Source organism: Giraffa tippelskirchi, chromosome 8, assembly GCF_054371585.1.
Source record: "Giraffa tippelskirchi isolate mGirTip1 chromosome 8, T2T-mGirTip1v1.2.pri, whole genome shotgun sequence".
In the NCBI taxonomy this organism is placed as follows: Eukaryota; Metazoa; Chordata; class Mammalia; order Artiodactyla; family Giraffidae; genus Giraffa; species Giraffa tippelskirchi.
In genome coordinates, this window is record NC_137282.1 from 85200586 (window position 1) to 85216704 (window position 16119).

The following is a 16119-nucleotide window of genomic DNA, read 5'->3' on the forward strand; positions in this document are numbered from 1 at the left end:
TCATGTCATCTCATTTAATCTTTATAACAATCTCATAACAAAGAGGCAATCTTATCTCCATTTTATAGTTAAGAAAATTGACGCTCAAATTACATAACGTGCCAATTTTCACTCTACCAGCAAGAGATGTGGCCAGTGTGAATATATCGCAACTTGGCTTCACCGGCCTTAACCACTAAGTCTATTCCTTCCAGTACAAGTCTTCTAAGTCTGTTCCTTCCTGAATACTGATTGTATCCAGGTATGTGCAAAATTTCACCTTTACTATTTGCAACACCAAACACAAATGTGCCCAGAATAAAGAAATGTTAATGTTTTAAATGGCTTATTTTTGGATAACTGGATATAAAGAATCTCTGAGAAACATTATCTTTTTCTTTTTCTTGGTGATTTTCATATTCTTGAATAGATTGTGTATTCTTCAAGTGATTTTTCTTGCTTGTTTGTTTTGTTGATTCAGTGAGTGTTCTAAATCCTGGGAATCCTGAGAAACCAAGTACATTTTCCATTTTAAAATAAAAACCACAATATGTTAAACTTACTAAAATGGTAGAAATCTTATACTAAATATAACTTTTGAAATTCATAAATAATTCTGTCACTGTATTTGTTTATGACATTTATTCAAGAGTTAAATATCACATCAAAGTTGCAACTAACTTTAGATTTACAGAGATGAAAACTGTAGTCTACCAGAGAAATAACCAAATAAGAACTTGATATGGGTTGTTTAAAACTGGTTCAATTTTGAAAACTCCCAAGTTGGAAAATGATTCATAGCTCTATGCTTTGGAGAAAAAAAATAAATGCACATCGTCATTTTGTTATGCAGTAATGAAAACACAAGTGTAGATGCAGGGCATATTTTTAAATTTCTCCATCTTCTCTTCATAAAAACCATCTCAAAGTTCTCTAGCATTTCATTCTCAAAGCTATCTCTCCAATCTGACAGTTACAAACTATATTTGTAACTAAAATAATGATGCATAAGGACAGATTAATTAAGTCAGAAAACAAAATGTAAAAGCACCTTTCAATATCTTTATTTACCCATGAGCACACTTCTGGCCCACCCTATATCTTCACCAGTGTAACCTGCCACAAGTATTTCTGAGTCCTTTTGTTAGAGATGTTATTAAGATAACATGCAGATTAAAGAGGAGAAACGCACTCTTCTCTGGTTGGTAAGGAAAGAACTGTTTGGTTTGGTTAAGTTAGGTTTTCATTTAGATACATGAAATAGATTTTACCTTAAGATGGTAAGTTAAAAAAAGAGGCACATTAAGCAACTGGCAGAGACACCAGTACTTAGGCTAACCTGACAGTACTCTTTGTATTAAAATTTATTGTATTAAATCAAGATGATAATGAGGAAGAAATAAAGATGGTGAAGTAGGAAGATGCTGAACGCACCTCCTGCCATGAACAGTTCAAAAATACATCTATATATGGAGCAATTCTCACTGAAAGCAAACTGTAGTCTGGTAGAAAAACTCTTGGACAACCAAGGCTATAACAAAGATTCACACAGTCAGGTCAGAAGGGAAGGGAAGCAATTGGGTTAGGACCCATGCCCCCAGGAGGGACACAGAGCAGCACTGGGCTGGGAGATCCTCCCTGGGGAGCGAGCAGTTCCAACCAGCCTTGGGATTGGAAACGAGGAGGATGAGTCCCTTTAGCTGGTTTGCAAACCAGTGGGACCGACTGATAGCAGGGCTATAAGAAATCTAGACTCTTCTTGTGAAGAGTACATGCATGCTTGCTTACTCCAGAAACAAAGTGGAGGAAGCAAACAGAAACTGCTTATGACTCTGACTGATTTCTCATGAGAGCCTCAGCACATGCCCCCAGACCATGCCCACTGCCCACCCTGGCCCCAGCTCCAGCACTCTCCTCCTAGGGCAGAGGTGCTAATGCTGGAAGTAGCGAGGACACACACTAACAGATGATAGAACCAGCTTGGACTCAACCCTCAGGGCTTTTGCTCCAGCAACTTGGCACTTGAACACCTCTCCGCCTCCCCAGTAACGTGGTATTGGCCACTGAGCAGAGGAGAAACCTTGGCTGTGGCTTTAGTCCCTCCATATCCATTTCCATCTCCTAGCCACGTGATAGCTGAAAGCAGACCTGTGGGAAGACAGACTAGTGCTCACGTAAGATCCAGCTCTCCCGCCAAAGCCACTGGGCACGTGCAGACTGTAGAGGGGCACTGCCACACAAGGACACCCCTTCAAGACTAAGATAGGTAACTGTGTCACCCAACATCACAGAAGCAGAGAAAGTTAAGCAAAATGAGAAGGCAGAGGAATTCGTTTCAAACTAAAGAACAAAGGAAAAAGACAACTAATGAAACAGAGGTAAACGACTTACCAGGTAAAGAGTTCAAAACATGAATAATATTGGGTTGCCAAAAAGTTCTTTGAATTTTTCTGTCTCACTTTATGGAATAACCTGAATGAACTTCATACCAAATTCAATAAGAATGCTAGCTGAACCAGGGAAAAGAATAGATGAACACAGCAAGAATTTTAACAAGGAACTAGAAAATTCAAAAAAGAACCAGTCAGAACTGAAGAATACAATAATTTAAATGAAAGACATGCTAGAAGGTCTTAAGAGCAGATAAGGTGATATAGAAGAAAGCACAAGCGACCTGAAAGATAGAATAATGGAAATCATCCAATCAGAACAGCCCAAAGAAATACAAATTTAAAAATGAGAACAGTTCAAGGGACCTTGAGACATCAAGTGTACCAACATCAAAGTTATAGGGCTCCCAGAAGGAAAAGAGAGAGAGAGAGAGTCAACAAAATATTTGCTGAAATTACAGCTGAAAATGTCCCAAACCTAAAGAAGGAAACGTATATGCAAGTACAGGAGTCACAGACTCCCAAACAAAAAGACCCACACCAAGACATATCATAATTAAAATGGCCAAAGTTAAAGAGAGAATTCTAAAGGCAGCAAAAGAAAAACAAAAAACCATATCAAGGGAACTCTCATTAGGCCATTAGCCAATTTTTATGGAGAAACTTGGCCGACCAGAAGGGAGTGGCATTTTAATACATGAGCTGAACGGAATGAATCTGTAACAGAGGATACCCAGCAAGATTATCATTTAAAATTGAAAGAGAGATAAGAAACTTTTCAGGCAAGCAAAAGCTAAGAGTTCACCAAGACTAAACCTACCTTAAAGAAAAAGTGAAATAGAGAAAGGCCACAGCAAGAGGTCAGAATCTATAGGAAAAGAAAATTCCAGTAATAAATGCAAATGTACAGTGAAGATAATAACAACAATTGACATGGTAATTATAGTAATGACATGACAGGAATAAGACCACAGTTTCTTCTACTCATTCTCTGACTCTCTTCTATTCCTTGACTTCTTCTTCTTCATATACATATTCTACTTAGCACAGATTGTTAGGAAGACTTTCATAGACCATGTAACTCTGAGGCTTTTATTTCGAGATTCATAAACAGATGTAAAGAAAGATCTAGAGTCCTCTCTGAAATTGAATGGTATTTGTTCATATATAGGTATGTTCGTTTTTCTGGAAATGGAAGCCCGTTCTCTATGTTCCAATAATTAAGAACAAAATTCTAAAGCAACATATACTTATTCTATAAATGAGGCAAGTGAAGTCCAGAGAAATGGACTTCAGGTCCAGAAATGAGATTCAGGTCAGGTATTATACTGTGTTGATCTGAAAGCTTTTACCTACATCCTTAAACTTAGGTTAAGTATTTTAAAAAATGCGTTTTTGCCTCAAACATCACACTTGGTTTAAGTATATCTTATGTAAAAAGAATAATGAAATTGAATTTTAATGTAGAGTGAAGAGGTACTAATGTACCTGAGAGTGGATGGTGAAATAAGATGTTACTCAGATTTCTGAAACTGACACCTAATATTTTCTCAGAAGTTGCTTTAAGATATAATGTTTTCTTAAAGCTTTAGGAGATGATAGAAGAAAACAGAAAAATATTCTTGAAGGATGTTAAGGAACAGGCTGCGCTATTCTGTGCCCTGAGTTACCCAGCCCGGAAATGTGTGAGTCACCTTCTATCCTGTACTCTTCCTCACATGCCAGTTGGTTCCACCACTTGAATCTCTCTCTCCTGGGTTTGTCTTCCCTTTGTCTGTCACTACCTTAATGCATGGCATCCTTATTTTCACCTGGACTACAGAAACAACATCCTGATTGAGTCTGTTTTGTTTTGTTGCTTTAAATCTGCCCATGCTCCCCCATCTCTCCATTTGTTCACTCTTATATTGTCAAAGGTCTGCTTTTAAGACTGAACTCACATCCTTTTACATAGCTCTTTCCTGGACAGTCCATTCTCTTACCACATTTCCAAAACAATCCATCCTACAAGGCATTCAGACACCTACTGATGTTGATAAACTTGCCATACTTTTTCAGGTCTCTGCATCTTGTTTTATCCTATTTCTTTGCTAGAAATCATCACCCCAGTCCTCTCTCCCACAGAGACTCAGTTCAGGCATTTTCAAATTTAAGAAGTCTTTCTGGACACTTATCTCCTACTTTTGCCTCATGGTGCTGCTGATTCAGACTTAGGTGTCTCTTCTTCGAAATTCAATGACCTCTCCATCAGAGCATCACTTGTACAATGAAGACTCTGATTCTCACGCCGTGTCCCCAGGCACACTAAATTTCTTCATACAGTTATCATACGCTGCTTATCTTCATAACCCTGAAGCACAGAATTAAAACAGATGAACAAAATTGAAAAATGTTCAATTTAAATATGCATCAATTCTCTTTATATTTGCACCAAAGCCATAAAGCTAATTGTATATTTTATTCAGCTGGCCCCAATCAGTGTTTTTTGAAAGTTTAAGGGAACATAGTCTTTTAAATAATAGCCAGTGTTAATAGTTAGTATTTATAGTGTGCTTCCTATGGACCCAGGAACAATACCAACTATTTTACAAGCATTATGTCTTTTTAACCTTGAAACATAGCCCTACTTTATGGATATGAAGACTGAGGCCCAGGGTATTCAAATGAATTAATTTCTCAAGGTTACCCAATCACAAAATGCAAAATCAGAACTTAACCACACCTTAGTTGATGTCCTCAAATGCTATACCGCATATGGAATATCTAGTATACCATTTTATGAAGAAGACTTTAACTACAAATATCTGATCTCTTTCCCTATGCAGTAAAATTCCACTCTAAATGTCTATTCAATTCTTTTCACATATTAAAGACAAGCCCAGAGAATGCACCTATTTAGTTCAATGACGAGCTCATATATTATTTCACCTTGGCAACAATTTAAAATAAAAAGGTAACAATATAAATAACACATTTAAAATCATACATAACAATGGAAGCAAATAGATATGTATAGAGAATACCATGGCATCATAAGCTTTTCAGAGAACCATCAGAGTGATAAAATCTTTGGTATTATCTCAGTTTAATCCTTAAGATTTTTGGACTATATGTAGATTAGGAAAATGTAGGTACTCATTTTGCATATGGGAACAAACACTAAGGCCCAGAAAGGCTGAATGCCTTTGTAAGGGTGATTGCATAATTTGTAAGAGTGAAGTCTACAATTAATGTCTCCTGGATTACAGTCCACTATTACTTAGCTTTGAGAGAATAGGAAGATAAGCCCTCCTCAGCCTTTAAAATAACAGCCTTAAAAAAAAAAAGAGAAAAGAAAAGAAACAAGAAAACACTCTGCATCCCATCACCTTTGACTTGGAGAAACCAGGTCCATTCCTGTCAAACCACACCCCTCCAAAACCTGCCCCCAGCTCTCACTCCCCTCTCCCCACCCCAGAATCTCAGGAATTCATTCCTTGAATCACATGTGTGAAGCTTTGGAAAGTTAAATGGTTAGAACACCGAGTGTCCAGTGTGGCACATTAAAATTTTCAAGTTCAACCAGATGTATTTGAAATGTTTATAAATCCAGCTGGCATCTGGCATTTGTTAGGAAAGTAACTCAGCTTTTAAAATGCCTGCTAGCCCTGTGGCAAGTCAAGTTGCCCCCAATGAATGAGAAATGTAGCCGTTAGCTTCTCTCCAAGCTAGCCAGATGCCGCTTGCTGCTGCGTATCTACCAAAAGAATATTAACAAAGTGCTGACACTTCCATGATTTGCATTCGAATTCAGATCACAAAATAGAGCTGTGATACCAGAAAGCTGATTGATGACCCTTAAGTCAAAAACAGCTGTTTAGGTGGGTCCCCTGACATCTTGAGGAACTTTTTTTTTTCTGTATTATATCCCATGCTTGTATTTTTATGATGCACATAGGATCATAGGATCCTGTTTCAATGCCCCATGGAGAACTGACTTGTAGGTCACACTATATGGGCTCCAAAATAAATCTCTACGTGCTTGAATGTTAAAGCATAAGGCAAGAAACAAAATAGAGATGTAAATGAAAATTACATACGTTTTCTTCCTGCCACCATTGCTTTCTATGCTTTCAATTGTTTGGGATTGTTGTTCAGTTGCTAAGTCGTGTTGGATTCTTTGTGACTCCATGGACTGCAGCACACCAGGCTTCCTTGTCCTTCACCATCTCCTGGAGTTTGCTCAAATTCACCTCCATTGAGTCGGTTATGCCATTCAACCCTTTCATCCTCTGTCCCCCCTTCTCCTCCTGTCTTAAACTTTCCCAGCATCAGGGTCTTTTCCAATGAGTTGGCTCTTTGAGTCATGTGGCCAAAGTAATGGAGCTTCAGCTTAAGCATCAGTCCTTCCAATGAATATTTCCTTTAGGATTGTCTGCTTATTTATTTATTGAAAGATAATTGCTTTACAGAATTTTGTTGTTTTCTGTCAAACCTCAACATGAATCAGCCACAGGTATACATATGTCCCCTCCCTTTTGAACCCCCCTCCCATCTCCCTCCCCATCCCACCCCTCTAGGTTGATACAGAGCCCATGTTTGAGTTTCCTAAGCCATACAGCAAAATTCCTGTTGGCTAACTATTTTACATATGGTAGTATAAGTTTCCGTGGTACTCTTTCCATAGATCTCACCCTCTCCTCCCCTCTGACCATGTCCGTAAGTCTATTCTCTATGTTTGTTTCTCCATTGCCGCCCTGTAAATAAATCCTTCAGTACCATTTTTCTAGTTTGATCTCCTTGCAGTCCAAGGGACTCTCAAGAGTCTTCTCCAGCATCACAGTTCAAAAGCATCAATTCTTTGCTGCTCAGCCTTCTTTATGGTCCAACTCTCACATCTGTACATGACTACTGGAAAAACCATGGCTTTGACTAGACAGACCTTTGTCAGCAAAGGAATGTCTCTGCCTTTTAATATGCTGTCTAGGTTTGTCATCATTTTCCTTCCAAGGAGCAAGCGTCTTTTAATTTCACGGCTGCAGTCACTGTCCACAGTGACTTTGAAGCCCCCCCAAATAAAATATGTCACTGTTTCCACCTTTTTCCCCATCTGTTTGCCATTATTTGGGGGTACAAAATGAATATTCAAAAAAACTAGTCCAGATTGGCAGAGAACGTATGTGTGCTACAGTTTTTCCCAATAATGGGATCTCAGTACATTCGGTGTCTGCTTATTTTAAGATCTCAAACTCTTACCAAGGTGTTTTCAGAACTGGCAAGTATCTTCATATCTCTTACTATCCCCAGAAGACATGAACTCTCCAGCAGTTGGCAGCCGTAAATTTTCCTCAGAAGAAGCATGATTTGTTTTTGGGGTTGTACGTATGATGAAATAGTCAAGAATTTTTATAGCAGGGATAAGAAGCTAACAAAACACAAAGTCACTTTCTCATTTTCAATTATGTTTTTGACACAGCAGAAGCTTCCCAAGGGACAGAAGTTTAATCTTAATCTGACATGTTTTGACTAATAGCATGAAGTTTGGAGGAAAAACAAAGAAACGAATGTTGAAACTAAGGAAATTCTCTCTCTAGGATTGTATTTGATTTGCTCTCTTCTCTATAGAGATGTCTTAATTATGTGATATTTTGTAAATATCTTGTTCCCAAATTGGGTAAGATCAAGAAAATTTAAAATTAAGCAAAAATTTACATTCTCAGAGAATTTTTTTAAAGTCTTTGAAAATGAATATGCCCTCTTCCAAAGTACCCAGTATTTACTTAAAACAGTATTTTGTCTTATTCTAGTTATAAGTATGGTACACAGATGAGACTAGACATTAGCCTAGTGCAGAGACAATATAAATAGGTTGCATGAAAATGGCCTCTCTCATTCTTATGCAAAATCAGTAGGTTTTCCAAAAAGACTGCCTTTGTCTGGTAGTCGCAATTCTCTTAACTGCAACGTAGTAGGTAGGATCTGTTCTCATCCTTCCTCACCTGGCCACAGAAATTATTTTTGTACTATAAGATGATTGTCTATATTTAATTCAGCATTTTGTCATTTACCTGCGGCTCTTATGTTAAGTACATAAATTTTGAACCCCACAAACTACTATTAAATAACCACATACATACTGATTTGCTTCCCCCAAAAGGGAAACCCAAGGGAATGTTAGAGATTGTGACATTTAATGAATTATGGTTAAATCAAAATTTCCCTTCAAGTTCGCAGAGTATAAATGGTTCTTTTAAGCACAGAAGGGTCACTTCTTTCTCCAGTAGGCAGGGAAAGAGGAGAGGAGAGGGAGGAAGAAAGGGAAAAAAGCAGCAAAGGAAGACGCGATGGAGAAAAGGAAAGATCATATGTGAAGCCGCAAGGCCGGGAACTTACTAATTTACTTATCTTAACAAATCTCATTATTAGTATCTGTGCTTTAGAGATGAGGCAACTGAGCTTTTAAGAGGTTAAATAACCAGCTGAGCCAGAATTTTATTTCAAAGGCCATAAATGCTCTTGTGAGAACATAAGAGTCTGACCTTTCCTGAAATACCTGAAATCAAAAAAGTAACAATATTGCTTTGCCTTTTCATATTGGCAAAGAGTTCATGTAAAGAGCAGAAAAATTTTGGTATGAAAAATGGATATATATATATATTTTTTAGATCTCACATATAAATGATACCATATATTTGTCTTTGTTTAGTTTATTTCATTTAGTATGATAATCTCTGGGTCCATCATGTTGCTGCAAATGGCATTATTTCCTTTTTTATGGCTAGTGATATTCCACTATATAAATATACCATTGTATAAACATTCAATTGTATAAATATACATCTTCTTTATTCATTCATCTGTCAATGAACACTTAGGTTGCTTCCATGTCTTGGCTATTGTAAATAGTGATGCAATGCACATTGGGGTGCCTGTATCTTTTCAAATTACAGTTTTCTCCAGATATATGCCCAGAAGTGGGATTTCAGGATCATATGGTGGCTCTATTTTTAGCTTTTTAAGGAACCTCCATATTATTCACCGTAGTGGCTGTATCAATTTACACTTCCACCAGCAATATAAGAGGGCTCCCTTTTCTCCACAGTCTCTCCAGCATTTGTTGTTTGTAGACTTTTTGATGCTGGACATTCTGACCAGTGTGAGGTGATACCTCTGAACTTATATATAAAACAGAAATAGACCCACAGACACAGAAAGCAAACTTGGTTGTCAAAAGTGGAAAGGGCATGGGAGGGATAAATTAGGAGTTGGGGATTTACACATACATGATACTATGTATAAAATAACCAACAAGGACATACTGTATAGCACAGAAAACTATATTTAATATTTTGTAATAGCCTATAAGAGAAGAGAACCTGATAAAGAATAGACATATGTATATATAACTGAATCTCTTGGCTGAACAACTGAAACTAATACCACATTGCAAATCAACTATATTTCACAGGGAGCTCAGCTTGGTGCTCTGTGATGACCTAGAGGTGTGGGATGGAGGTTGGTGGGAGGGTGGTCCCCAAGGGAGGGGATATATGTATGCACATAGCTGATGCACTTCACTGTATAGAAGAAATTAACACAACTCTAGGAAAAAATGATACTTCAATTAAAAAAAATAGAAAAGGATAAAAAAGTTTTGATAAAAATGGGGGAAACTCTTCCTTTTTAGGATTTGCCCATGTGCCTCTCTAGGTCTTTTTTATATTGTTTGTCCTTATGCTTTCTTTGTTTAAACACCTTGGCTCAGAAATAAATCTCCTGTAATTTTTCTTATTGCTGACCGATTTTAATATTCAGTCCCCATATATTCTACCTTCTCTAGCACTCCAGGATTCTTTGTTATCTGAGTTTAATAGAGTAAAGCTTTGCTCCTTTTCTCTACAAAACTTTAATTCTCATCGTTCCATTTCTCTCCCCTCTCCATTTACCACCTGCCTGGACAAAAACAAAGGAAACCCCAAGGAAGATTTTTTTCCTACATATCTCATGGTATCATTTCTAAAACTGTTGACACACAATACATTTTAATCTATCAACCATGCCCTTTCCAAGTATACATAAGTGATTTTTAGTAGTAGTAACTTGTTTGGGTTCCCCTTACAAAAGCCAGACTTTGTTTATTCAGCAATATCTACCTATTATATGCTAGGTAGTATTTTAAGTACTGTAGATTTAACAGTAAAGGAACTGAGAGAGATCCTCCTCTATTAAACAAAGAGAACAACAACAAAAGCTCTAAATATTGCAACAAGTCATAGTAATGGAATCTCCTATAGTTTACCAAGATGACATGATTTTGCTATACTCATGAATCCTGAGGAATGAAAGTTTATGCCTACAACTGAAAAATCACATATGTCCCTTGCACTTCATTCCTCTTGTAGCTGCAAGTGAAAAACTAGAAGCAGAGAAAGACATATTTAACCACAGTAAAAATGATAGATCTTTCACTTACTTTTAACATAAACAGAGGCACTTGGTGTAGGGGATAGAATGCACAGTCTAGAGTGGAGAGTATTCAGAAGGCTTAGTAGGATGCTTCTGAAATATTACACTAAAACTGTCTACTTATGAGAGTTATTTGTTTGAACTTGGATGAACAATAAACCAAGAGTTTGCTTTCCTCATCTGTAAAAGGACAACTATGGAGCAGATTATAATAACTTAAAATTATAAATTGTTTCACTAATTACAGAGCATCTTCACATTCATTCAGTTCAGTTCAGTCGCTCAGTCGTGTCTGACTCTTTGAGACCCCATGGACTGCAGTGCGCCAGGCCTCCCTATCCATCACAAACTCCTGGAGTTTACACCAACTCATGTCCACTGAGTTGGTGATGCCAACCAACCATCTCATCCTCTGTCATCCCTTTCTCCTCCCACCTTCAATCTTTCCCAGCATCAGGGTCTTTTCAAATGAGTCAGTTCTTCACATCAAGTGGCCATTGGAGTTTCAGCTTTAACATCAGTCCTTCCAATGAATATTCAGGACTGATTTCCTTGAGGATGGACTGGTTGGATCTCCTTGTAGTCCAAGGGATTCTCAAGAGTCTTCTCCAACACCACAGATCAAAAGCATCAATTCTTTAGTGCTCAGCTTTCTTTATAGTCCAAATCTCACATCCGTGCATGACTACTGGAAAAACCATAGCCTTGACTAGACGGACCTTTGTGGGTAAAGTAATATCTCTGCTTTTTAATATGCTGTCTAGGTTCGTCATAACTTTTCTTCCAAGGAGTAAGCATGACATTCATTACCTGCTCGCATTCCCACAATAAAGTGTGATGTTAGAAAAACATTAACTGAATTTCCATTGTGTATATGTAGAAAATGAAACTCAGAAAATACACTAAAGGTCACATTGGTAGGAACTGGTGAAACCAGAACCCAAATCCAGATTTTCTGACTCCTCATTCACTATTTCACTTTTCACTACTAAATTATCTAGAAGCTACAAAACATGTGAATTTTTAGGGTTTACACCTTCAACATATTCTAGAAACATACTTTTTTTAAACTTAAAAATCAAGCAAAGATTTATCAAACAAAAGACTCTTAGATAATCATCCTAATTGTCACATTTTTTCACACTTGTATGAGGACCATCGAAGATTACAGTTGGAGGAACCTCAATCTAGAAAGACTTTGAGGAGTACTTCGGGGAGTAATTTATGTGAAGCGGTGAAGGGACGGGGAATGATGGAGGTCAAAAGGGACCTTTCCTACTCACAAACATTGCAGATAACACAGTGAAAGAAATGGAATTCATCAAATACATGTCAAAATTTGGACCTCATTCTATAAAAAATTTCCTAATGGCTTTGAAACCTAAACTATTGATGTAGTTTTCCCTTTTATAATAGAGCATTTAATTGCCCACTTGCAATCGCTAATTCTACTCCTGATAGCTCAGTTGGTAAAGAATCCACCTGCAATGCAGGATTCATTCCTGGGTCGGGAAGATCCCTGGAGAAGAGATAGGCTACCCACTCCAGTATTCTTGGGCTTCTCTGGTGGCTCAGATGGTAAAGAATCTACCTGCAATGTGGGAGACCCAGGTTCGAACCCTGGGTTGGGAATATCTCCTAGAAAAGGAATAGGCTACCCATGCCATATTTCTTGCCTGGAGAATTCCATGGACAGAGGTGCCTGAAGGGCTACAGTCCATGGGGGTCACAAAGAGTCAGACATGACTGAGTGATTTTCACCTCATTACACTACTGTTTTAGCAAGGTAGCAAGGTAGATATAGGAGTTAGAAGCTTTAGGGAAAATATTATCTAGGGCATTCCTTTGGGAATTCTACAGTTGTTTAGTTAGCTCTTTTTGCTGTCTGACAAGATCTTTCAAAACCAAGAAAGGAGCATCTCAAAATAGTAACAAATAGTAACTCTCTGTTGGTTAGCAGACTAAGCTTCCTTGGAGGTTAAGTTCTGGACTGAGTATCTCCTGCCTATACCATATATTCCTTTTACCAATAAGAAAAAAAAAAGTAATATTTCCAACTACCTGTCACTTGAACCACAGAAGTTTTCCTACTTTCAAAGGAAGTGATACCTATTTTAATAGGAAACTCTATGCATCACCAAAACTGGATCTCAGTTTATAGAGTTCTGGGCAAACTGGCTCACCTTGCAACACCCTACCATTCACCACTGCCACTGTTGATGGTCACACATTAATTCTTGGACTTGCATTCATGGGATATATAATCTCTTATTTTGGTGGCATCAAAGATTTCTTTTATTGTTTTATCATTTCTGTAAAACTGTAAGATTTTCACTCAAAATGAACATTGATCACTTACTCATTGGTCAGTCCAACTACATGGAGCAATTCTGGCTGCTATCCTCTTCATATTGATCCAAGCCCACATAGCCCATCTAAACAAATGACTGCTGTTCCATCACACTCAGAGAGTGTGGGATGGAATATTTTCTAAGGTCGGCAATGAGATTAAGTTTCAAAGTCTCCAGGTGAACTTCAAAGTTGAAGACCTTATAATCAGTATCTCTCTTTCAACCCTTGCCAGCCTCCAAACAATTCCGCCCTCTAAAACCCTATCACTCTCTTCAACTACATGCTTAGGCTTTCACAAAACATAAGGAAGTAGTATGATTTCCAACGTCTATTGCTTTCTGCCCTGAAATATTCCTGAGAATATTTATTTTGTTTATTTCAGAAAATAAAAACCAGAGGATGGAGAAAGAAATTAGAGACAACAGGACAAATACAACTGCATAACGTTATGCAATATCCTACCACACAAGCAAAGAGAAGACAATGAAATCAATCACCAATTATATTTTTTATTTTGATCACTTCCTCTTTACCCCATTAGTGAGGGAAGGGGTTCCTGCTCTAGGGTTATGAAAGGACTAAACGCACAACATCTGACATGAGAACGATGGGACAGACAGTAGTTCATATACTCAAAGCACAAGAGAAGACATAATGTTCCAAGCGGGATGACATGGAGGGTTACGCTCAGGAACTGAGTGAACAAGCAAGATCTGTGGGAGGCAAACTTTTTAGTAACAAAAGAATGGAGTAAACTCTGCTCATCAGGGAAAGATGTGATTGGCTTGTTTGAATAATTTGACACCCTGGCAGGGTGAGGCTTAATGCAATAGAACTGGTGTCTTACAAGGAGAGGAAGAGAAAATGGAGCACTCTCTCTCCCTCACCATCTCTTTTCCTTTCTCCTAGCTTTCCCCCCAAACATTTGCACAAAGGAAAGGCCATTGTGAGGATATAGTAGGAAGCTAACTATCTGCAAACCCTGAAGAGAGATAACTTATTTACGAAATAGAAACAGATTTACAGACTTAGAGAACATGAACTATGGATACCAGCGGGGAAAGGTGGGGAGGATCGATTGGGAATTTGGGATTGACATGTATACATTGTTACATTTAAAACAGATAACCAGCAAGGTCCAACAAGGAGATGCTGCTCATATTCCATAATAACCTAAATGGGAAAAGAATTTGAAAAAGCACAGATATATGTATATGCATAACTGAATCACTTTGCTGTACACCTAAAATTAATGCAACATTGTTAATCAACTGTACTCAAGATAAAATAATTTAAAAAAAAACTTTCCATTAGGTTTAGAAGAGGAGTCTGTTTATAAGGAGATATGACCATTGGAGACAAAGCTTTTATCTCTTTCAGATATAGTGCAATGTAGGAGAGACAACAAAGCTATTTGCTTCAATAAGAAGCCTCTTGGCTACACCATCACTTTGCCTAATCTACCCAGGAGGTACTATTTTTAAAGTATTACTCAGTCAAAAAAAAAACAAAAAAAAAAACAGTGGCTCCTCTTCCTGCTTCTATGTTATGTGAAGAAACAAGGCTCTGTCAGGAAGTTCAAACACTACCTTAAAAAGGGTCAAAACCATAGGCTTCTGTTATACCTTGGACATGATCCAAGGACATGTAGGACATGATCCACTAAAGCTTATCTAAGTGTGGTAACCATTTGGACTCAAAGTAGGGAGTCAGAAAGATTTATCAATTTTACCTAGTTATAAGTCTGAAGCTGATCAGTTCTATGAAGACCTAGAAGACCTCCTAGAAATAACACCAGAAAAAAGATATTCTATTCATCATTGGGGATTGGAAAGTGAAAGTAGGAAGACAAGAGATACTTGGAGTAACAGGCAAGTTTGGCCTTGGAGAACAAAATGAAGCAGGGCAAAGGCTAACTGAATTCTGCCAAGAGAATGCACTGGTCATAGCTAATACCCTTTTTCAACAACACAAGTGACGACTTTACACATGGACGTCACCAGATGGACAATACCGAAATCCAAAGGATTACAGTCTTTTCAGCCAAAGATGGAGAGGCTGTATGCTGTCAGTAAAAACAAGACCTGGAGCTGACTGTGGCTCAGATCATCAGCTTCTCATAGCCAAAGTCAGGCTTAAACTAAGAAAGCAGAAAAAACCACCAGGTCAGCCAGGTATGACTTACATCAAATCCCCTATGAACATGCAGTGGAAGTAACAAATAGATTCAAGAGATTAGATCTAGTAAACAGTGTGCCTGAAGAACTATGGATGTAGGTTCATAATATTGTAAAGGAGGTAACAAACAAAACCATCTCAAAGAAAAAGAAAAGCAAGAAGGCAAAGTGGTTATCTGAGGAGGCTTTACAAATAGCTAAAGAAAGAAGAGAAATGAAAAGCAAGGGAGAAAGGGAAAGGTACATCCAACTAAGTGCAGATTTCCAAAAAACAGCACAGAGAGACAAAAAGGCCTTCTTCAATGAACAGTGCATAAAACTAGAAGAAAACAACAGAAGGGGAAAGACTAGAGATCTCTTCATGAAAATTGGAAATATCAAGGGAATATTTTGCCCAAAGATAGGCACAACAAAGGACAGAAATGGTTGAGACCTAGTAAACACTGAAGAGATCAAGGAGAGATGGAAAGAATACATGGAAGAACCGTACAAAAAAGATCTTAATGAACCAGATTTCTACCATGGTGTGGTCAGTCACCCAGAGTCAGACTTTCTGGAGTATAAAGTCAAGTGGGCCTTAGGAAGCACTGCTTTTAATAAAGCTAGTGATGTGATGGAATTCCAGTAGAGCTATTCAAAACCCTAAAGAATGATGCCATCAAGGTGTTTCAGTCAATATGTCAGCAAATATGGAAGACCCAGTGGCCATAGGACTGGGAAAGGTCAATCCTCATCCCAATTCCCAAGAAAGATAGTACTAAAGAATGTTCTAACCA

At 37.8% G+C, this 16119-nt stretch overlaps 1 long non-coding RNA gene across 2 annotated transcripts in view; it reads right to left on the reverse strand.

Annotated features, from left to right (window-relative positions):
• Window positions 1–606: 606 nt before the first annotated feature.
• Window positions 607–16119, reverse strand: part of LOC145516377 (uncharacterized) — a 523613-nt gene continuing 508100 nt past the window's right edge. The window contains exon 4 of one of the 2 annotated variants that reach the window (XR_014061342.1): window positions 607–4719. This is a non-coding gene — a long non-coding RNA (uncharacterized LOC145516377). The remainder of the gene's footprint in view (window positions 4720–16119) is intronic. The other variant, XR_014061343.1, reaches the window with a different exon arrangement.